The 22631-nt window shown below is 45.4% G+C and overlaps 2 protein-coding genes and 1 pseudogene across 3 annotated transcripts in view; 2 read left to right on the plus strand and 1 right to left on the minus strand.

Moving 5' to 3' along the window:
* The window catches only part of LOC144107669 (major facilitator superfamily domain-containing protein 4A-like), a 422352-nt gene that overhangs the window by 74760 nt on the left and 324961 nt on the right, over nucleotides 1-22631 (plus strand). The gene's annotated exons all lie outside the window — the stretch shown is intronic.
* Nucleotides 1-22631, minus strand: part of LOC144107667 (uncharacterized) — a 67648-nt gene that overhangs the window by 44732 nt on the left and 285 nt on the right. The gene's annotated exons all lie outside the window — the stretch shown is intronic.
* Nucleotides 13341-16929, plus strand: LOC144107235 (uncharacterized; annotated as a pseudogene).

Genomic DNA, 22631 nt, shown 5'->3' on the forward strand with positions numbered 1-22631 from the left:
TTTAAAAGCGTTACCGCTTATTCATCATGTTTCTCGATTTCGTGGAGTGGAATTTTACAAGTCCGAGGAACTCAAGATGGCGGCCCCCATAGTAAATCGATATAGCAACCAAATTGGTGATTGGTGACATCATAATTAACTAGTCACATGACTGTGTTTAATCGATTATAACGTATTAATTAATGGGGTCATGACAAAAACAATTTAAATATTTGGAATCCTATAGATAGCAGAACACGTTAGACAACAAAATTAACTGATGAAGTCAGTACTTAGCTATGGTTAGGCTTATATTGAATTACTGATAATTGATTACGCAATAACATCATGACCTAACTGATGGCATATTCGTAACGGGCTCGATGAGTAGAACATGTTAGACACCAATATCGGCTAATTCGGTTAATATTTAGTTATGGTTAGGCACAACATGGCGGCCATGACGTCAGCACTCAGCAACTCAAACGCATGGTAATCGCATGGACGCTAGGTGGCGCTACCAAACAGCTAACGCTCGTTACTTCGTCTTCCAGATGGTGGTGGGATATTTTTTTGTTGGAGATGTGAAGTTTATTTAAGTATTCAAACCCAACCAGAGATGCAAATCTGTCAAAATGTTTAGTTTCCAGAAAGAGTTCAATAAAGAAGGAAATTTTTTCTCGAGTGGGTTCCCAAAGAATTCATTGTTCCCGTAAAATTTCACGTGGGGTGTTTTTCTCCTAGTGAGCGCTCCCTAAGGGGACTTTTTTCCCGGGACATTTTTTCCTACACCCAACTGAAAGAGGTGCCGTAGCGGAGGGCTCCGGAATGAATGTGCACCAATATCGCAAAGCACACCCACGCCACGCCTCTTTATGTCTCGCTTCAAGGCCCGGATTCTATACAATACGGAGCCAATCATTTCTCTCTCTCCCTCCCACATGGCGCAGTCAGATATCCACCGACATCGAAAAAGTTGCAGTGCCTTTCTGCTTTCCGCTTACAGGGAGGTGTTTTCCAACCAAAAACCCTCGTTCAGAGACCGCATTTTCACTTCCTATTCCGCTGACTGAAGGGGTTAACGCGATGGGCTAGTTTGTGCTTTCTTTCACTGCCTGAAACATGGTTACTATAGTCGGGTACAACTTAAGAACGCAGCGGCTGTTTCCTGTCAAAGGACCCCCTTCCAGCTAGTGCCCTCTGCCGATTCTCCTAACCCTGCTGGTATGACTATATATATATATAGCAGACAAGGTAGAGGAAATGAGGGGCTAGTCACCGAAACGAAGGTGCATAGGGGAATGTTAAATTTTTTTTCATGCGCTGTGCTTATAACAGTGGGATAATAATACTGAATTAATCTATCGCTTAAAGAAAATTATTTATAAAGCAGCAGAAAAAACAACCATGCCACCGGTGGGATCCGAACCATATATATATATATATATATATATATATATTATTTTGCGAAGTATAGAGTCCACACAAAGCTTTTAATTTTGGTTCAAATACTCGCAAAGGCAACCTGCAGATTTGTTGCGTTGCAATATGAGCATCTCAGTCAATTCAGAGTCCCTTTAAAGCATATCCTCTTTGTCACTGAAACAAGGCAATGTGCCGAGTTCGCCTCACGAAGCCTGCTACTGCCTCGATATCTCAGGCCCGCATTAATCCAAATGATGGACTGAGGATCTGAACGGACAACAATAATAAGTGGTTTTCTTTTGGGTGGGAAAGGAAATGGCGCAGCATCTGTCTCATATCGTTGGACACCTGAACCGCGCCATAAGGGGATAAAGAGATCGAAAGAAGAATGGAAGGAAGAGGTGCGGTAGTGGAGGGCTCCGGAATAATTTCGACCACCTAGGGATCTTTAACTGAACGGACAATGAAAGGCGAACGACGACGGAACAAATGATCGGAGCACGAATCTAGTGAAAAAGGTGACGGGAGAAAGAAAATCCCCAGCTTGTTCCGGAGTACCCGGGTTCCAACCTGACCGTGGCAGCCACTTTTCGATAGAGGCGAAACGCATTGCTGTGCATTATCAATCAGTGTTCGTTATAGATTCCCAGGTATGCGGAACCTTTATTCCTTTCTCTCAGTCCTTCCTTTATCCCTTCCCTTACGGCGCGGTTCAGGTGTCCGCCGAGATGTGATACAGATACTGCGCCATTTCCTTTCCCCAAAAACCATTAATATTATTATTATAAAGCAAAAGCTTTACTGGCCGCAGGTTGAGCAGTTTCGCGTGATTCCCAGAGAGCCGTGATACGCATGTGCGAGGAGCAGTGACGGCACACAGCGCATTTCTCTATCTTGCTCCCTAGTCACAACTGCCCATGCACCACTGGTAGTACGGAGATACAGATGTTCCGCCGCTGCGCAGCACCGCGCCTTTCCTCAAAATACAACTTTCATTTTTCAGTTTTCTCTTCTTTCCCTCCCTTCTTTATCCTTTTTTCCCCCCCGGTGCGGTTCGGGTGTCCACGGAGATTTGTGAGACGGTTACTGTGCTTTGCGCGCTCGCCGCGCCATCTGGCATGGTGTCACACCGCGCGGCAGCCGCCGCCGTTTGGTATGACGTCACACCACGTTTCTCGTCGTTGCGCTCGCCTCCACTCCCTTCGCCAGCTGCGTCGCATGCCTGGTAACATGCCAGAGGATTGAAAAAGAGAGCTCGCGTGCGTCGCAACCACAGTTCTTTCGTCCTTAATGCGACAACATAGCTAGACGACCAGAATAACCTGGACTTGCAATCAAGATTAACCAAGACTAACCATGCCTTAGCTTTCGCTACCTATATCCTGGCATAGCCGAGCTGAGCCACTGCCAATTTTCTCTCTCTCGCTCCCTAGTCACTACTGCGCATGCGCCACTATAGTAGGATACAACTTAAAAAAAAACAGCAGTTGTAAACATTGTGCCACGGTCCGCGGCGTCTTGTATTACTCCGCTAGCCAACCACAACAGTAAACGAAATCAGCTTTTTAATGTTTGACTTTATTAAACGAGCCAGCTATCAAAATTTTAGAACTTATAATTTTTTCTTGTGACTTGCTTCTTGTTTAGGTAACAAGAAAAGATTTAACAACGGACTACTTTTTTGTCGTGGAGGAATTCTGTGCAGCGGCCCTGAATGTGGGCGGAGCTTCACTGCACTTAAGTTGTATCCGACTATAGTAGCACCGAAGCACAATCCAAATTCCAACTATCAATTTTCTCTTTCCTTCCCTCATTCATCCCTTCCTCTACGCCGCGGTTCGGGTGTCCACCGAGATACGTAAGACGGTTACTGTGCCATTTCCTTTCCTCAAAAACCAAACACAACAAGTGAGCCGATGGCGTTCATAGAGTTCATTGGCGTTGACAAATTTGCAAAGACTTCATTTTCACGAAAGGAAAGGCGCACAACCAGCTCCGTGGGTCAGTGGAGACCTCAATCTCGCTTTCGCTTTATATATCCTGGATTAGCTGAGCTAATCCGCATTAATTTTTTCGTTTCGGCGAGTTCCTTGATGTGCCATGCAGAGGCTACGCGGAGGCAGCTATAGGCCCGCCGAAGGGAAGAGCTTCTTTCCCACCTGGTGGTTTAATTTTTGTGGCATCCAGTAGTTATTCTCCCGAAAAAAAAAGAAAAAAAGCAAACCAAGGGTTACGGCAGGATTAAAAGAACTAAAGGAAATGAAAACAAAAATTGAGAAAAGTAGCAGCGACCATAAAATAAATGGCTGGCGGTCAAGCATTGCTAAGCACAAAATATTGTGAGAAAGCTGTTTTTTTTTTTTGCAGATGGACATCACCACCACGTACAGGGTTGGTAAAAAAATTTCCAGGCGACAGGGTCTGCTTTTCAGCGGCATATCTTGCCATATTTATGATAGCAGCTGAAGCAATCAAGGTTCTGACGGGTGCGAATGATACTTCGCCTATACTCTCTATATGGATTTTGGGCTTCGGGAGTGTTGGAACTGCCCGACTATAGCGCTCGAAAACGGATCATGCGCCCTGGGAACTTTTGACGGGCCCTGTACCTGAAGGCGCGATTGAGGTGTCCACTTGCCCAGGAAGCCAGTTATACGCGTCTCAAAAATGTTGAATGTAAGGCAGAGGCACATGGTCCAGTGCCGCGTTCCTGCAGGTCCACGACTACGCATGCAGCGATAGCCTATATAAAGCTCTCGCGCAGTACTGGCCAGTGAAGCTGATCCATTCGCGCCGCCGCGGGTTCGAATCCCAGTCTCGAATATTTATTTGACTGTATTCACTTATTTCACCTTGCACAAACACAGCAAGATAACAGCGCAGAGGAGGACCTTCATTCTGCCGCCATCGAAACGCGGCTGGAGTGTATAGACGAACTTGCGGGAGAGTCAAAACCGTGCTAAGCAGCAGAGTAACGTTACATAAATATTTTTGGGCGCTATGGGCACGCACAACACCGGACGCAGAAACTACACAGACAGACAGCTCTCACTATCAGAGCCTTGGCTGCACGTGTAGTTGATGCGTCCTGTGTTGTTCGTGCCCATGAGCACCGCATTAATAGAGTTAAACATGGAAAGCAAACTAGGCCCATTTGAAGCTTCACTATAAGCCAGAAACACTGAGCCAACACCGCAGGGGGCTAGCTGGGCACGGAAAACACACAAGCACGCACTCACAAGTAGAGCTCCCGCTCTCGCCATGCAATTGCCTCGCGTCACCGCGAATTGACGTCACCTCGGAGAGTATCGCGCGGTATATATGGGTGGTGTGCCCCGATCGCAACACAGCGCGCGAGATGCCCCCCCCCCCCTTCTGCATTTGCATTGGCTAGTTTCGTAATGAAGGGTCCCGTTGCCAGGCGACGACGGCTGATGATGTGGAGCCCAACGCGGAAAGCCGCTAGCTTGTTTTTTGTTTCTTTCTGCGGCCGAAAATAAGGCGATACGAGCCGCCTAAAAAGGCCGACCAGTACGCACAGAGCCCACCCGAAAGTTTGCATCGAATCGAGGGAAAATCGTACACAAAGCGCTCTATTGCTTTCGGCGTGCGACCGAATAAAAAAAGAACAGCTTTACACGGCTGATTCGACAACATGCTTCTTCTCTTGGCATAGTGAATGTGCTCTCCGAGGCGCTCGCTTGGGCGCCGACTAGATTGTCGAACATGACAGACTGCTGCAAGAATATGCCGAAATTCCACTACAAGTATATATCTATTGTGTATTCAGACCCGAGTTGCGTAGTATAGCTTCCCAGTTTCCTGCAAGCTATGGCTCAATCCCCAAATAAAATACAACTGTTACAATTTTTTCCAAAGCTTTAGCACAGCGCGTACCGCTACTGCGCACGCGCTGATTGGTTACGATGCGGCAGGTGGGTGTACCGGTCACTATACCGGTGACGGGAGGTGGCCCTCAGGGAGATCTGCGCATGCGTAGTAACGGCCGGACTCGAGCGGCGGCGCTCTAGTCTGCAGTAGCGGAGTGACGGGGCACGGTTCCAGCAGCAGTATGCGCTTTGCTATCTACTTTTAGCATATCATGTTACCGTTACCGGAGAACATGGAGCCCGCCCACCACAAGTGCGCACGCGCGGATTGGTCCCAATGCAACAGGCGTGCGCGCATAGATGGATAAGGCTGAACCCTTTAAATCGGGCGGTGGTTCAAGCCACGTAGCCATGACTTGCAAAATTTTACTCTTCCCTTCATTTTAGCCACCAATAGATAACCTGCGCTTGGTTACTTCTACCCGCTTAAAATCCACTTTCCCTTTACTGTCCTTAAACCCGAATGCCTTGGACAAATCAGCCCCATTGCTTTCCACTGTAGGGTGAAGCCCTTCACAGAAATGTATCAAGTGTTCAGCCGTTTCCTCCTCCTCTCCGCACGCAACGCACAACGTGTCTATCTCTTGGTACCTGACTCTACATTTCCTAGTCCGCAAAACTCCCGACCTTGTCTCAGCTGCCGGACCTGGCGCCATCTAGTGCCATCAATGCGATCTGCGTATGCGCACAGACGGTGCACGGGCTCTCGGCGCTCGGGTAACGGTAACTGCAACACGGTTAACGGTATGCTAAATGTGACTTTTTATTTTCAGTTCTTGAAGTGGTTCATCGAATAAAGTAGAAAGCCGGAGCTCACAGCCTCAAATAGGGCCTCACATAGCTTGAAAACTGTCTCTTGACCCAAAACGCAGCATTTCTCGAGAGCACTTTGAAACACGCGTTGCCAGTGCCTCATCTGACCAGTTCTGAGTCGGTCGTTTCTACTGAGCTTACAAATCCGACAAAAGTGCCAGCTGCATGGAAAGGTGCAGCCCCAATGAAAAAATAAAGAGCGACCTTAATGGTCTAACAAGCCAAACTGTAGATTTAGGTTTCCATAATCCTAGTAGCTGCGGCTTAGGAGTTAAGGAAAACTCCGCATCCAAAACCGAAATACATCCCTTCTTATGGCTCCCATGAGCAAAAATCACGAATGATGACGAAAAGGTCCACTGTCTGGTGACAGTGGCAACATGTAGAGGGTGTATCGAGGGTCCGGTGGAGGTGAACTTATCAAAGAAGCACTCCCGGAAAATAGATGTCCCAGTCTTCACTTTGGCTGCTCTGTTCAGCTAATTCTGAAACGTACCGTATGTACCAATCTAAATATACAGCGACTTCGACTGTAACGCGTATGTCAGCAAAAATGATTGAATTCTAATGACTCAATTACCACGAGAAGGGTGAGTTTTCACTGCTATTAGTAATTTAAAAAGGGCATTAAAGTTAGGTCAATAGGCTACTTGTCAATTATTGAGGACATACGCCAGCATTTGCACCTAATGGCACTGATACTGCTTATGCAGTAAGAAAAAACTTTTTTCAAAGAAACGTTTTCATTCCATTGGCACAACCTGTTTTGCGTCTTAACTGTCACCTTGAAGCTAAAAAATACACTAATATAGCACCCACGCCACTGTAGTCTCGAGAGACATTCTAGACTTCGCAGTCTTCATCTTGATGTGGCTTGTCTGCTTCAGCTAGTCCTGAAACATACCGCATTTGCCGAAATATAGCACTAGCACAATTGTAATGTGTATGTCACTTTCGGCAACACATTTTTCGAATGTCTACTGCATGCATGTATGCGAGAGGATTGTAAAATCATGAAAGGATCCACTATCTATGTCTTCTGTGCCCTAGTACACACCAATCAGATGTACACTTGATGGCCGTCATATGTAGGGTATAAATATTTTCCAAGTTTTTAATGTCTCAGTTGTGTTTTTCTTGGCAATGAGGAGGGCCAGTTTCTGCTTGGCAGTCGGAAGTACTTGTGGACTCAGTGCAAGGAACATTTCGTATCAAGGAGGTAAGACCCTTCAGGCCACTATATAAACTTGGGTGATAGATCTACACGGTTTTTTGCATGGGTTTACCTACTTATCAACAAAATGTTTCAGTTCATAAAATATTGGTGCTGGCATATATCTAGGGGCTGGACTTTTCGGAACTGGGAAAAGAACTACAGGATTGCACTTCAAGTCTGTTCAAGAGTGGAAATGCGAAAGCTTTTCCTTTTCTTCTCTTTCTCCCTCCATTTTTCCTTGTTTAATGTTTCATTTTAAATTTTGTTGTTTTATCTCTATATTATTTATTTTATTGTTGTTTTATTCTTCTTTATTATTTTTGTACTAAGCAAGCCTTATCACGCATTTCCGTCATTTTTCATTGAATCAGTCAGACAAAACCTGGTTATCAAGCATAGAATTTATTTCACTAATTAATTTAATTAAGTAATAATAATTCATCGACCAAAGTTTTCCTATTTCAAGATTTACTCACGCACTACCTAACACACTTAAACTTTTGCACATTTATCTCCACAGAATGACATAATCGTGCAGACAAAAGTTGCGGACACTTTTTTGCTGATGCGACACAATCATATAATACTTTCGCATTAAAAAAAGCAATGAAAGTACACTCAATTCACTTTTTGAAATCCAGTTTTAACCGAAAAAGGTCAGTATCTTTAACTTCAGAGGCATAGTTAGCTGGCAGCTGAATGAGAGTTGCGCTCACTTAAAGTTGAAATTAATTAACCAAATAGAGAAGTCAGGGGCATGATGCGACGTTCGTTTTGTAGGATAAGCAGCGCAGTTGTGTGATTTCAGCTACTGCTCCACTAGCTTACATGCCTCTTCAGACCGGGAAGCATCATCTCTTAGCTTCTAGCTAAGCTCTGTTTCTCCACTATCACCACCTGATTAGAGCATTTTCTCAGTTAATTAGGTTAATCAAATGCATGTAAGATACATGAAAACACGAATGGGCGTCACGAAAAAGTATGCGGCTACCATGACTTACTCAGCGACAGTTTCATTGCTGCCATCAACATGCATGCTACGTGATGCCGTGCCCTAGCGCTCAATGTTGTGTGACAACCCAACGATAACATGTCAACCTAGTTCTTAGAAGTAAACTTCCACTTCCATTTGTCTTTATTTAACTTGAGTAACTCTTTTTGTGAGGGTAGCAATTCTTTTGTAATGTGCGACTCCAAGTCATACAATCTTCACATTAACTACTGGTAAATAAATTACTTGGGATGAAAAAATGAAGAATTTGGGATAAAGAATTGCTACATTGTCACCGAAAAAAGTCAGTATTTCATTCGTCGAAAATAACGAAAAGTAGCGCACTGAAATCAAAACCGACAAAAGTCCACCAAATTTTCAAAGAATAAAAACCGAAAGTCCAGCCCCTAACTATAACTCATACAAAAAAACTTCATAACAACTTCTGAAAATGCAAAAACATGACTACATTAAATGTGATGATAAAAAAGCAAAGCAGAGAAATTGTGAAATATTACTGAGCTGATTCACATCAATTTTTCTTGTGGGTGAAAAAAAATTCCTCAACAATATAAGGATAGAGACAACCTTCAGGTGAACGGCACAGGATAGCACCCGTATTGGACACTGGCTGATATGTTACGCCATCACAGAACACCCGTAGCCCCTGAGCAAGCAAAAGCACCTATAGTAACCCTGCAATAGAAGTAACTATAACTGAATGGAATGTTCAGTTCTTGGACGTACTGTTTAGTTATGAATAATATGCATAATAATCATCATGATAAAGGTTTGATTCCTGAGGAAAACTATGCATGATATCACTTATGAGAATAGACAACAAATACAGACAGAAAAATGAACCTGAAGGGATGCCAATATGAAGTAAAAACTATTTTACGTGACAGTGAAAAAAGCTAGTTCTGCTGAAAACCCGGCATTGTCAGTCGTTCTGCGTCAGACGGAAAAAAACCTGAGCAAACGAATTGGGGGAGGATCCAAAGGAAACCAAAATTAGCGAAGAGGTGCCTCTATTGAGGTTTTGTTCGGTTTATGATGGTTTAACATCCCAAAGCGACTCAGGCTATGAGGGACGCCGTAGTGAAGGGCTCCGGAAATTTCGATCACCTGGGGTTCTTTAACGTGTACTGACTATGCACAGTACACCCCCTAATGAGGGTACTTCAGAATATAGAATTAACTCATTAAAAGAAATCGGCCGCCATTCGGAGTCGAACCCAGGCACTCTGCATGCCAGACGGGCATGCAACGCATAGGCCTCAAAGGGTCGTTGGTTCAAGTGTGTTAGAGGGGCACCTATAGAGAGCGTGTTGTGGTATTTATGACTTAGCAACGTGTGTATGAGTGTGTAGTGGTATAGTATGTCATGAAGTGTAAGCTAGATAATGATTGGTAAGAGGCCTTTGGTGCTTCTAGGTGGCTGTGTAGTGTTCAAGTATTCAAGCAGACAAGTTCATTGTGGGAGCCCAGCGACAGGAGACACTGTATGTGTAAATATGTATGTTTGTAAATGTATGTATAACATCATATGTGGAGATCACTGTAATGTCAATGCCAACAAAATTAGAGAGAAAAGGAGTAAAAAGAGAAAAATAAGAGGAAAGCAAGGTGCTCCCACGTCTCCCCTTAAAGTCCTAATTATTTTCGTAGTGCAAGTAAACACAAGAAATAAACACAAATGAGGGGTGCACCCAGGTGGTCATTCAATTGAAGTGCCATGTATACCGCAAGATGAAGAGAGCTAATATAAATGAGCCAATCACAAACATACTTCTGTAAAGGTCAATGTCCCGGGTTATAAAGAAGCGATACCTATCATGATGACCTGCTCTTTCTGCTCCTGAACTGCTAAATAAGACGCTCAATGCAAGCATGACACCAGGCAACCTTTTGCTACGAGTACCAAGAATACGGTTCAACAAGTACTCCTTGCACTCAAAGTTTTTCTGCAAGTGCATAAATTGCCTCGTCCTTTTATCATCAGGACTCGCTCTTCAGTTTCCCCCAAAAATATAAAATCACATGCACACTATTTCAATTAGCATAAAACTCTTAGCATGCGGCTTTGCAAGAGTATTTACACATAACATGGAGAATAAGAGATAAGACACTACAACATAATGCACAGTTCTTTGATTTAGGTGTGTTAAGGATGTTTCCACTCAAATTGAAACAGAATCCATAATCAACAATTTCCCCTCATACCATAGCATTGCTCCTTTTTCACTGCCATTTACTACTTAACTGGCATTGCCTATTTCAGAAACTCAAGTGCCATATGTTCACCATGTGTTCATTGAGGTGTTGTGTTCAACAACATGAACATGTGATTCTCTGTGGCAAAGTGGTGCTTTTGCAGTCTGCCACAAACAGGTTATGTCTAGGTAAGCAAGAACCAGGCCCTTTAATGCATTTGAACTCCAAGTCATCAAAACTGAAAGGCACTCAGTAGCCTTCTCACAAGCCGTTGAAGATTCCTTATAACTTTCTGCTGTATCTTTTTGGCATAGGATGCTGTAGAATCAACAGTATTATATTTCTCTTACATCTGATAATTCTGTTTTACTTTCAAGTTATTCCAAAGGATCAGCCTCCTTGTCAGAAAGCATAAAAAGCAGCCACAGCCTGTGTAAGCATTTCACCTCCATTGAAATGTTAAAGGCCGTGCACTGTGCGATGTCAGTGCACGTTAAAGAACACCACATGGTTGGAATAATCCGGAGCACTTCACTACAGCGTTCCTCATGGCCTGAGTCGCTTTCTCTATAGAAATGCGATCGCCGCGGCTGGGATCGAATTTATTTATTTATTTATTTATTTATTTATTTATTATAGATACCTCAAGGGCCCTTGAGGGCTTTACATGAGGGGGAATCCACGTCTTTCGGGTCAGTGGCCGAACAAAATAAATTTAACAGAACCCATCATCCGCAATGGCAATGGGCAAGTGTGGAAGATGAAACTAAGCAGGATGCAGTGTCAGGAAAAAAAATTATTTCTGCGCAGTCAGACAAAATTAGGAGGTCAATGAAAATTATACGAGCTTGAGGGGACATGCAAGCTTCATCAGCTGGAATTGAGATCGACTGATTGGCGAAGGGTGCAAGGAAGGAACACATTTTTCTTCCCCACGAATCCGAACTTTTGTCTGCAACTGTACATCAGTCATAATTATAGCAATGTCCAGCTAACGTGGTACCACTCTTGTGAGTAAAACCGTGTGCACCCTGATGCATTAATAATCAAACTGCACCACAACACTACAGTGATTGTAAGCTGGAGCCTGACAGCATGAATCACAATAATGCTAAGTCTGCATAGGATACAAACAAGCGCGTCGGAACACGGCGTCAGGAGATCGGCAAGAGAGCACTCCAAACAAGTTTGTAACTCGATCGCCAGTGTGAGCACACCGGGAACAGCAAATTAAGGCGACACCGCAAAGCGACACTTAACAAGTGGCTGCCGTATACTTCCAAACTAAATGAACAACATGCTCACCTGGCAAAGAATCCAGCAATCTCCTAAAAAAATGCCGAACAAGCTTCATCGCGATGACATCCGCAAGGAGACGAATTAAGCTGTTAGCAACCAGCTGCTCTTCGCACAATCAAAAAAGTGTTTGCAGTATTGAGATCACGTTGTTGCACAGTTAATCAAACTGCCCACTGTGGCGACTCCAAACACAAAGCCACTGAGCTCTTCCACCGACTGTTGCATAGATAAGAGAAAATCGAAAAAAATTATCTCGGCCTAACCACTTGCTTGTTCTTTCACACAAAAGTGGCATTTGTTGGTCAGTTTTATTTTACACTTTGTCTGGGTGGGGTACTTGCCTGAGTCGGACAGAACTGCCCGAAAATCTTAATTGTCTGCGGTGACGGCAGACCGAAACTGAAAGGTTTCGTAGCAGTAGTATCTGTGGCAACATCTGTGTCCGCTGGAGGAACGAGCGCTCTACTATTGAAAAAGTGCTTTCTCTGCTATTTTATAAAATTGGGCCCAGAAAACACTGTTGCATGACTTGCATCCCTCCCTGCACCTTGCGTTTCTCCCGTGAGTTTCTGTTTAGCCTCCCTTAACAAGGTGATGGTTCAGGCTAGTGGGTATGCGTTACGATCCATAGCGCAGCTACAAAACAGGGGACAAATACAAGCGCTAAACTTCCACTAAGGCTTTATTTGGTGCACACAGAATTTATACATGCAGAAAAGAACGATACCTGTCAGATTAGACCAGATAATTTGTGAACAAAAGCATAAAAAGCACATGCAACAAATTTCACCGGTTGCCATACTGCTCCGAGTCCAAAAATGCCATATCTTTCTTTGTCAGCGACAATAACGGACTGCTGACGCAGCTTTCAGATCCAGCTCTTTCGACTGCAGCAGCCTCGATAATTTCCCTTGTTAATCTATCCGCATTTCTGCCAATCACCTCGCATTCTTTAAAACCAGGCTTGCATTTATAAGCACCACATTGCCGTGCCAAATTGCTGGAACCGCCATCCCTAACTTCCCTATAGTGATCACTTAACCGCTCATTAAGGCATCTGCCTGACTGCCCAATGTACGCCTTGCCGCCTCCCTGCACGGTAGTGTTCTTTCGTCTCGAAATCTCACGCTGGCGCTGCATCATTACTTAAAAAAATAAAAAGCTTGCAGTTTTGGTTCGCCATCGCCTCAGACGATGAAGACTTCAGATTAATTTTTATCGAACCAGGCAAGTACTCTACCCAAACATATTATAAAACAAAACTCACTGCCAAATGCCACCTTAGTACAAATTTGTGCCACATTTGTGCAAACTGCTAGCAACGCCGAGAGAAGACAGAAAAAAATCAAACGCAAAGAAGGCGAGCACTGGTTCAGGGGAGGGGGCTGGCTCCGAAAGCGGGCGTTTCTCTCAGTGCATGTTGAAGATCCCCAGGTGCTCCAAATTATTAATGCAAAAGCATTATATGGTTATGTCGTGTCAGCAAAAAGTGTCCGCAAATTTTGTCCGCATGGGTATGCCGTTCTGTGGAGATAAATGAGCAAAAGTTTGTGTTAGGTAGTACGTGAGTAATCTTGAAATGAGAAAATATTGTTGATAAATTGTAATTAGTGAATTCAATAAACTGAATTATTGAAAGTAAATGCAGCTTCAAGCAGGTTTTGTGTGACTGATTTGATGAAAAACGATGTAAATGCGTGAGAACGCATACTTTGTATTCTTGGCATTCCCACGGTGAATGAAGTGCCCTTTAAGATTACTCGTGTAGACGGGGGTGCCAGCTTTCCCTCTAGGTAATATTTAGAAACACGATGCTTCCCAATGTTTCGGCTGCCATAAAGGTCTTTGTGACAGGTTCCCATGACACCACGGTTAATGGTTAATCCGATTAAGCCCTAGTTATTAACACGAAGGCATTACAAGGCTATGTTGGCACCGGAAGTGTCTGCAGAATGTGTCACCGGATGTGACATCATCAGCATGTGACGTCACCAGTCATGATCTGAAGGCTGGCGTGAAGTATATAAATTCAATGGTTAACCAATATTGAGTCAGAGAGTAGGTGGAGAAAGGCGTCGACTAGAAGCCACCGAAGTCGAAGCAAATACTAATGCTTTCGCGTTTATTAACCGCTTAAGAACCAAAATGGCTGCCGGAGAGGACAAAATCAACAACAGGATGCTCAGGAATCTTGACGGTTCCATTCGGAATCTTACAACCTATATGCAAGAATGCTGGGACAAGGAAGAGATACTGCAACCTTGGAAAACTGCAAACCTGGTCTTCATTCAGAAGCCAGAGAAGAAGCTCAGCTTTGAGCATCTAAGACCCATTTCCATCACATCTTGCATTGGAAAATTGATGGAGCACGTAATTCAAACTAGACTGAATAGTAGAGTCAGTTCTTGGGCTAGTTGGTATTCTTGATTCACGTTCATAGTATTCCAGCGCAGCGGCACATAGCCAAAGAAAAGACGACGGTAAAGAAGAAGGACGAACACAGCATTGACTGACAACTGTTTAATCAGAGACGCACATACAGCTTAAATACTCTTAGACCAGCGTAAGTGCACACCGTAAAAGAACCAAAAAGTAAAAAATAGGAAAACAGAATCTCATCCCATCTTTATCTCAAAAACTCTGAAAGGAATGCCTTTTCTGCATTATACTGATTTCTGAAGCTTGGCCAGTTGGCCCGACGGATCACAGGTGATAACCAAACACCTGGGTGTAATAAGAGGCACGAGAACCGCTTTGTGGAATGCATCACAGGCGTTGTGTACGAAATCCCCTTGACATGTGACAGGTCGTGCATAGGGCAAACGGGGCGCTGCGTCAACGACCGGCTTAGGGAACACGCAAAAGACCTAAGGAATAGGGAAGGTGCTAACCTTGTCGAGCACTGCGAAACTTGCAAGGATTGCACGCCGTGTTTTCGGGAGTAAGGATCCTGAGCAGAAGCAAATTAAAAACATCCCGTGAAATGATAGAGGCCTACTCTATTAAAAATGCTGGGTCAGGATGTGTCGGTGATACCTCAGTCTTTTTGTATAATGCAGAAAAGGCGTTCCTTTCAAAGTTTTTGCGATAAAGATGTGATGAGATTCTGTTTTCCTATTTTTTTCCTTTTTGGTTCTCTTACGGTGTGCGCTTATACTGGTCTAAGAGTATTTAAGCTGTATGTGCGTCTCTGATTAAACAGTTGTCAGTCAGCGCTGTGTTCATCCTTCTTTTTAGTCTTCTTTTCTTTGGCTATGTGCCATTGCGCTGGAATACTATGAATGTGAATCTAGACTGAATAGATTCATGGAAGATCAAAATCTATCCCGATAGCATGATAGGCTTCAGATCAAACGTATCGGCCTGTGAGGTCATGCTACAGCTGAAGGAGCAGGTAATGGACAAAAATACAGTTGATAGTAGGGTCATTATGGGACCGGACATCTCCAAAGCTTATGATAGTGTCAAACATGTAGCCATACTTAAGAACCTTAGCGTGCTAAATGTTGAAGTCAAGACATAACTACATAAGGAACTTTCAAATCAGACTACCACCATCAGCCTGGGCAGACAATCACTTGAAAACATTAAATTGGGAAATAGAGGGATGCCGCAAGGGTCGCTTCTTGCTCCGAACCTGTTTAATGTAGCGATGACTGGGCTTCCAGGGCAGCTGGACGGAATCACATATCTGCATCACACCATATATGCGAACGATTTGTCGCTGTGGGTGATCAGGGATAGCGATGGACAGATTGACAGCACGCTTCAGAGAGCCATAGATGTAATAGAGAAATATCTCGAGCCGATTGGGTTAAAATGCTCGGCCGAAAAATCAAAGGCTCTTTTTCTGTCATGTCAAAAAAGGAAACGAAACAGTCCCCCTTGCAAGAGCTGCGATATTGCTTGGAGAGTGAATGGCAATGTCATTCCGACGGTTAAGGCTTTCGTCATAAGCCGAGTGCTATACGCGTTGCCCCCTATCTCAAACTGGCCAAAGCAGGGAAGTACAAGATTCAAATCATAATCAGAAAAGGGATCAACACCACACTAGGCCTTCCTCCGAACACTTCAACAGTAAAACTTCTAAGGCTAGGTCTCTCCAACATTCTAAATGAGCTCAGAGAAGCCGCCACGGTGTCGCAGCATTCAAGGCTCTTAAAAATCACAACTGGAAAGAAAATCATGAAGCACCTGGAGTTCGAACCCTCGGAGTGTTCAAAGTGGACAGATAACATACCTAGAGCAACCAGGGATAGACTCAAAATTCCACCGCTACCAAAGAACATCCATCCGGTATTCACGAAGGTACACGCAAAGACAGGGCTATAGCCCTACAGGGCAAATTTCAAGGTAGATCCGATGTGCTCTACATCGACGCTGCCCAATATGATCGCAAGGCAGCACACACAGCAGTAGTGGTTCATGAGAGTGGAGACCCGGTCTCGTGCTACACCGTTAAAAACACAAGTCCAACTGAGGCAGAAGTTGCCATTGTGAGTGACTCTAAGACAGCCATTAAGAATTATGATATGGGCAGAATCTCTGCTGCAGTTGCCAAAATTCTGAGAGAAGCGCAAGTACCATGAGAGCTAATCTCACTAGTCTGGTCCCCGGCTCATCAAAGCCTATGGGGGAACGAGAAGGTGCACATGACTGCCCGAGGGCTCACTTTCCGGTCGATCGCCGCTGACACGCCACCTCCACGTAAGGAACACCTCCCATTGGGTGACGAACTCACAACATTCCATGAAATAATTTCTCATTATAAGCTCGGTCGTAAGACCTTTCCAGCAGCAGATGAACAGCTCAGTAGGAAAGAGGAAATCGTGTGGAGGAAATTAGAAACCGGAGTGTTTTTAAACCCTCAACTGTACAGTAAATGGCATCCAGAAGTCTTTAATTCTAAATGTATGCACTGCAACAACCTTGCAGATCTAGTCCACATGGTCTGCACCTGCCCTTTCTCTAATGACCCGAATAGAAATGTACAATACTGGGAGACCTTACTGCTCAACCACAAAGCAGAGGAACAACGCAATGTAATCGGTCTCGCCATGACTGCCACCGAGTCCCAAGGGATTCCGGCCGACGGTTAGGGGAATGAATTATGGTTTAGGCTATAGGTTTCTCCCCCGTTATTCTTGACAGGTACAAATTTCTCTCTCTCTCTTTTGCATTTCTCCAATACAGTCTCTGCAGTGATCTCTAAGTTTTCCCCATTCATCTGCCACCCCCTGTGATTTCACGCTAACCAGCCAAAAGGGACCGATCATCGATGATAGGGAGAGAATCGGTAAGGGACTCCTTTGAGGGGTGCATTTGCTGATTCATCCTTGAGTAGGCCGGGGGCACAGAGGAGGAAAGTTGGAGAGACGGAGTCTGTAGGGCTGGGGTAGCCTACAGTACATGGAGATAGAATGCTTGCACGTGGACAAAAGCTGGTTTTATTCTCTTTACTGCTTCACAGCATTGCCAATCGCTTTAAGTCTATAGCAACTTTCATTAGCTCAGTGCATCGTCTGCTTTTTTGGTCCACCATGTCCGCTTGCCATCACAGGGCCGCAGACCAGTTTATAGTGATATATGAACACCTGATGCGCAGGCCACAGACCGACAATTCGTAGTGTGAACCGGCAAGAATCGTCTTTGGGGTAAGGTGGGGGACACAGGAAGGAAGCAACGAAAGAAGGGAGACTGAAAGGGGTTCCGGGAAAAACAGCCCAATTTTCGAATTAGGAAAAAATGTCCCCAAACGTCCGGTAACTCTCTAGGACTTGAGCATCTGCCTTGCATGTGGGAGATAGGGGTTCGACCACCACTGCCGCCCATGTATCTACCGGTTTTCCCTAGGCCTGGTGCTCAAAGAACATTACCTCACGTGCAGTACCGGTATACAGTTCACTCTAAACTGGATACTGGTCCCCACTGGTGCTGTGCTAAACGTGATGGCAATATAGGTGCTTTAATTGTGACTGTCCCCAAGCAAATAATGCCAGAAGCTCCCCGTGAAATACCAGACTGGTTTGATACATATGTTTCCGGTACCTAAGAGTACGAGCAGGTAAACAGAGCTAAAACATGGTAACTCTGGCAAACACCTCGCACTTATCCCTGTGATGTGTAGGGTCCACTCGCTTACTTTTGATAGAGGACACAGGACTACGGTTATGCAACATTGTACGCTATACAGCGACTACACCCATCGGCATGGAAGTAGCTAAACAATGAACAGATTCCGGGCATTCATCCTGCCGCTGGTGCTGTGACAAACGTAACGCCTCCCACAGTGTACTCTCAGGGCTCCAGGACTGATTAGTGATAAGTGCTGCAATCACTCTTGAAGTTCTTAGCGGACATTGGCCTTATATAGAACGATGTTAGAGCCACAAAATTTAAATCAGTGACTCAGGCGGAGCAACAGCCGACAGGCGTCTAAGTCTGTACCCGCTTGAACATTCACACAACTACCACCCACACACCGTGTGGCATCGATAAAACGAAATTATGGTAGTGGAAACGAAGTGGACAAGGGCAAAATCGGCTCTGGATCGCTCGGGGCTTCAGCGAAGTCACCGTCAGAACGGCTTAGTGGTGTGCCTTTTCTTGGCATGACTTGCACTACACTACCATAATGTGATCTAGCATTGCAAAATGCTTCATGCTTACTTCTGTTCTCAGTCAAGAAAGAGTTCTATAATAAACTGCACAACTCCAACCAAAAACTTTAATTTTAAACCCAATGTTTCCGGAGCCAGCTCGGCTCCTTCATTAGAGGTGACTGGGAAAGTAGCTAGCATGTTTAAGGAGGAGGTTTTAAAAGCGTTAGCGCTTATTTATCATGTTTCTCGATTTCTTGGAGTAGAATTTTCCTAGTCCGAGGAACTCACGATGGCGGCCCCCATAGTAAATCGATATAGCAACCCAATTGGTGATTGGCGACATCATAATTAACTAGTCACGTGACTGTGTTTAATTGATTATAACGTATTAATTAATGGGGTCATGACAAAACGATTTAAATATTTGGAATCCTCTCGATAGTAGAACACGTTAGACAACAAAATTAACTGATGAAGTCAGTACTCAGCTATGGTTAGGCTTATATTGAATTACTGATAATTGATTACCCAATGACATCATGACCTAACTAATGGCATATTTGTAACGGGCTCGATGAGCAGAACATGTTAGACACCAATATCGGCTAATTCGGTTAATATTTAGTTATGGTTAGGCATAACATGGCGGCCATGACGTCAGCACTCAGCAACTCAAACCCATGGTAATTGCATGGACGCTAGGTGGCGCTACAAAACAGCTAACGCTCGTTACTTCGTCTTCCAGATGGTGGTGGGATATTTTTTTGTTGGAGATGTGAAGTTTATTGAAGTATTCAAACCCAACCAGAGCTGCAAATCTGTCAAAATATTTAGTTTCCAGAAAGAGTTCAATAAAGAAGGCAATTTTTTCTCGAGTGGGTTCCCAAAGAATTCATTGTTCCAGTAAAATTTCACGTGGGGTGTTTTTCTCCTAGTGAGCGCTCCCTAAGGGGACTTTTTTTCCTACACCCGACTGAAAGAGGTGCCGTAGCGGACGGCTCCGGAATGATATCCGCCACCTGGGGTTCTTTAATGTGCACCAATATTGCACAGCACAGGCTCGCCTCTTTACGTCTCGCTTCAAGGCCCGGATTCTATACAATCCGGAGCCAATCATTTCTCTCTCTCCCTCCCCCATGGCGCAGTCAGATATCCGCCGACATCGAAAAAGTTGCAGAGCCTTTCTGCTTTCCGCTTACAGGGAGGCGTTTTCCAACCAAAAACCCTCGTTCAGAGACCGCATTTTCACTTCCTATTCCGCTGACTGAAGGGGTTAACGCGATGAGCTAGTTTATATCGGGTACAACTTAAGAACGCAGCGCGGCTGTTTCCTGTCAAAGGACCCCCTTCCAGCCAGTGCCCTCGGCCGATTCTCCTAACCCTGATGGTATGACTAAGCAGGGAGTGGTGTACTCCCTGACATATTTTTGTGGCTGTGCAGCCAAGGAGCTAGTGACAGGGCTTTGTTCCATTGTCAAGAGGAGTGGCTTATCTCAGCCTTGGTGAGCCTGCACCATCTCCCCTGTCCTCCCCATGCAACCCCCCCCCCCCCCACTTCGTGGACAAAGGCGCGCCTGGATCCATTTCCTGCCTAGCCACAAAAAGCTGTCTGCTAGTATAGAGGAAAGGGGGCTCTACCCTTCCCTCTATGGTCGGGGATAGACTCTTTTCTCCATTGTGGAGCCGCTACCTGCATTATCAGACATACCCCTGGTGCAGTGCATAGTCAGGTGATGGGGACTTTCCACCTATTCTCAGAGAACCTGAAGCTCCAAGGTCACCGCCAGCTTTGGAGTGTGAAAGGAAGTCTACAATGACACAGTCCCTTGATAAGTACCATGCAGTCTGGGCCAGCTCCTCTGCATTCCAACCCCTGCTCTATTATGTCCTTTCAACAACTTCCATCCCACACAGATAATGCAACAGCTCCCCTCCCTTTTCGAACAAGAGTGAGAGATTGCCCCCTGCAAACGAGGGTTTTCTCGGTATTCTGCAAGTTGTCAAATGGACTATTTGAGGAATCTGCCGGAAAAGCGCTATACGGGTTCGTTTACATCCTATGCGTATTTGAAGCACGGGCCGCTCCACGCTGCTGACTGTAGCCATCCGCAGAGAGCGACAGCAAAATTGTAAACTGTGATGTTTAACGTCCCGAAGCGACACATGGACTGTGATGGACGCCGTAGTGGAAGACTCGGGTGATTAATTTAGACCACCAGGGTTCCTTAGAAGTGCTGCGACAACGCACTGTACAGGACGTATTTCTGCGTTTCGCCTCCATCGAAACGCGGCCGCCGCGTCTTCGCGCTCATCTGCCAAACGCCCGACCAACCGAGCCACACTACCCGCAGCGGGGGCTCAATAGTTGCCGCGTATCGATAGAGGAAAAAAAATATCGAAAAGAATATATCAGTGCACGCTAAATATCACCAGGTGGTCGAAATTATTCTGGACCCCTCCACTACGGCTCCTCCTTCTCCCTTCCCTTACCGCGCGGTTCGGGTGTCCACCGAGATGTGACAGACAGTTACTGCGTCATTTTCTTTCCTCAAATACCAATTTTCTTTTGCATCGAAACGCAAAAGCGCCCGCGTGCTGTGCGGGTAAGGATCCCCCCCCCCCTCCTGTGGTCGAAATTTTTTCAGAGCCCTCCACTACCGCACCTCTTTTCCCAGTCCCTCCTTTATTCTTTTCTTACGCCGCGGTTCAGGTGTCCGCCGATATCTGACGAAGATACTGCGCCATTTCCTTTCCCCAGAAACCAATTTAATTTTGCCACCATCACGGGCGCTTCAAAGGCAGCGAGCGCTCTGTGCTAGCATGCAGGAGAGGTGCCGTAGTGGAGGAAGGCGTTCACTTAAAGAAGACGGGCTAGTTTGCGTTTTTCATTTGCAGTCTGAAACATGGTTACTATAGTCGGGTACAACTTAAGAACGCAGCGGCTTTTTCCTGTCAACGGACCCCCCCTTCCAGCCAGTACTGTCGGCCGTTTCTCCTAACCCTGCTGGTATGACTAAGCAGGGAGTGGTGTACTCGCGGACATCTTTTTGTGGCTGTGCAGCAAAGGAGATAGTGACAGGGCTTTGTTCCATTGTCAAGAGGAGTGGCTTATCTGAGCCTTGGTGAACCATCACCCCTTTCGTCCCGCCGCTTCCCTGGCCGGAATAAATGACAACCCACCCCCCACAGTTCCTGGGCAAAGGCGCGCCTAAATCACTTTCCTGCCAGCCGCAAAAGGATGTTCGCGAGGATAGATCCCTTTCTCCATTTTGGCGCCGCTCCCTACATTATCAGAAATACACCTCGTGCAGTGCGCTGTCAGAACACGTCTATGAGACCCCTGTGTTCCGAATTCATTAAAAAAGATACCGACGGGACAAACGCTAGGCTAAAACGTGGCTTCTAGCGCTAAGAGCACGAGGGATAGTGAAGAGATACCGACGGGACAATTGCTAGGCTCAAACACCATTTCTAGCGCCAAAAAACAAAAAAGGACAGCGACCGCACAGGGTTCCTAAGCGCGCATCGAAAGCTGAAAACACGGACGCTGCGGCACATTGCCCTACCGAAGCGTGCGTGCCGGAATCAGACCACCGAGCTCGTACCCAAACAGCCGGGCAATACATACCGAAAATACTAGCGCGAAGGGTCATTAAGATATAAGGAATTTCGTGCGTCCGATTAAAAAGCATGGTATTCGGCACCAGTTCATTAATTACCTGCAAACCAACGAGTGCGGACATTTGCATCTACAGCAGTCAGTGTAGATCGGACCTCTACAAAAACAGCGCGCGCGCACAGCCCGCGTCGACTGCGCCTTAACAGCAAACGCTACGAACAAGACTAATAACACGCCATCGCTGGTAGCGTCCGAGGCACACATCACGATGACAGCGCCATTGCAACGAACGCTTCCTTTACGGTTTTATCAGACGAAGCGTGAGTTCCCCTGTGGCGGACAACTGGGTCTGTAAATGATGATGCTTTAAAAGAAAAAAAAAATATCGCCAATCAAGCGAACCAAATGCGAGGTGCACTGCGGACAGGCGTAAACACAGCCCGCCATGATCTTCGCTAACCGCGTTCGTGCTTCACTTGGCAGAAACTGAGGGAAAATCACGTGTTCAAGCTCGTCCGCATAAGCGATAGCGGCCGACGTGAACACACGTCGATATGTTCGCAGTGGATCAAGCGATGTG

This window comes from Amblyomma americanum, chromosome 10, assembly GCF_052857255.1.
Source record: "Amblyomma americanum isolate KBUSLIRL-KWMA chromosome 10, ASM5285725v1, whole genome shotgun sequence".
Lineage (NCBI taxonomy): Eukaryota > Metazoa > Arthropoda > Arachnida > Ixodida > Ixodidae > Amblyomma > Amblyomma americanum.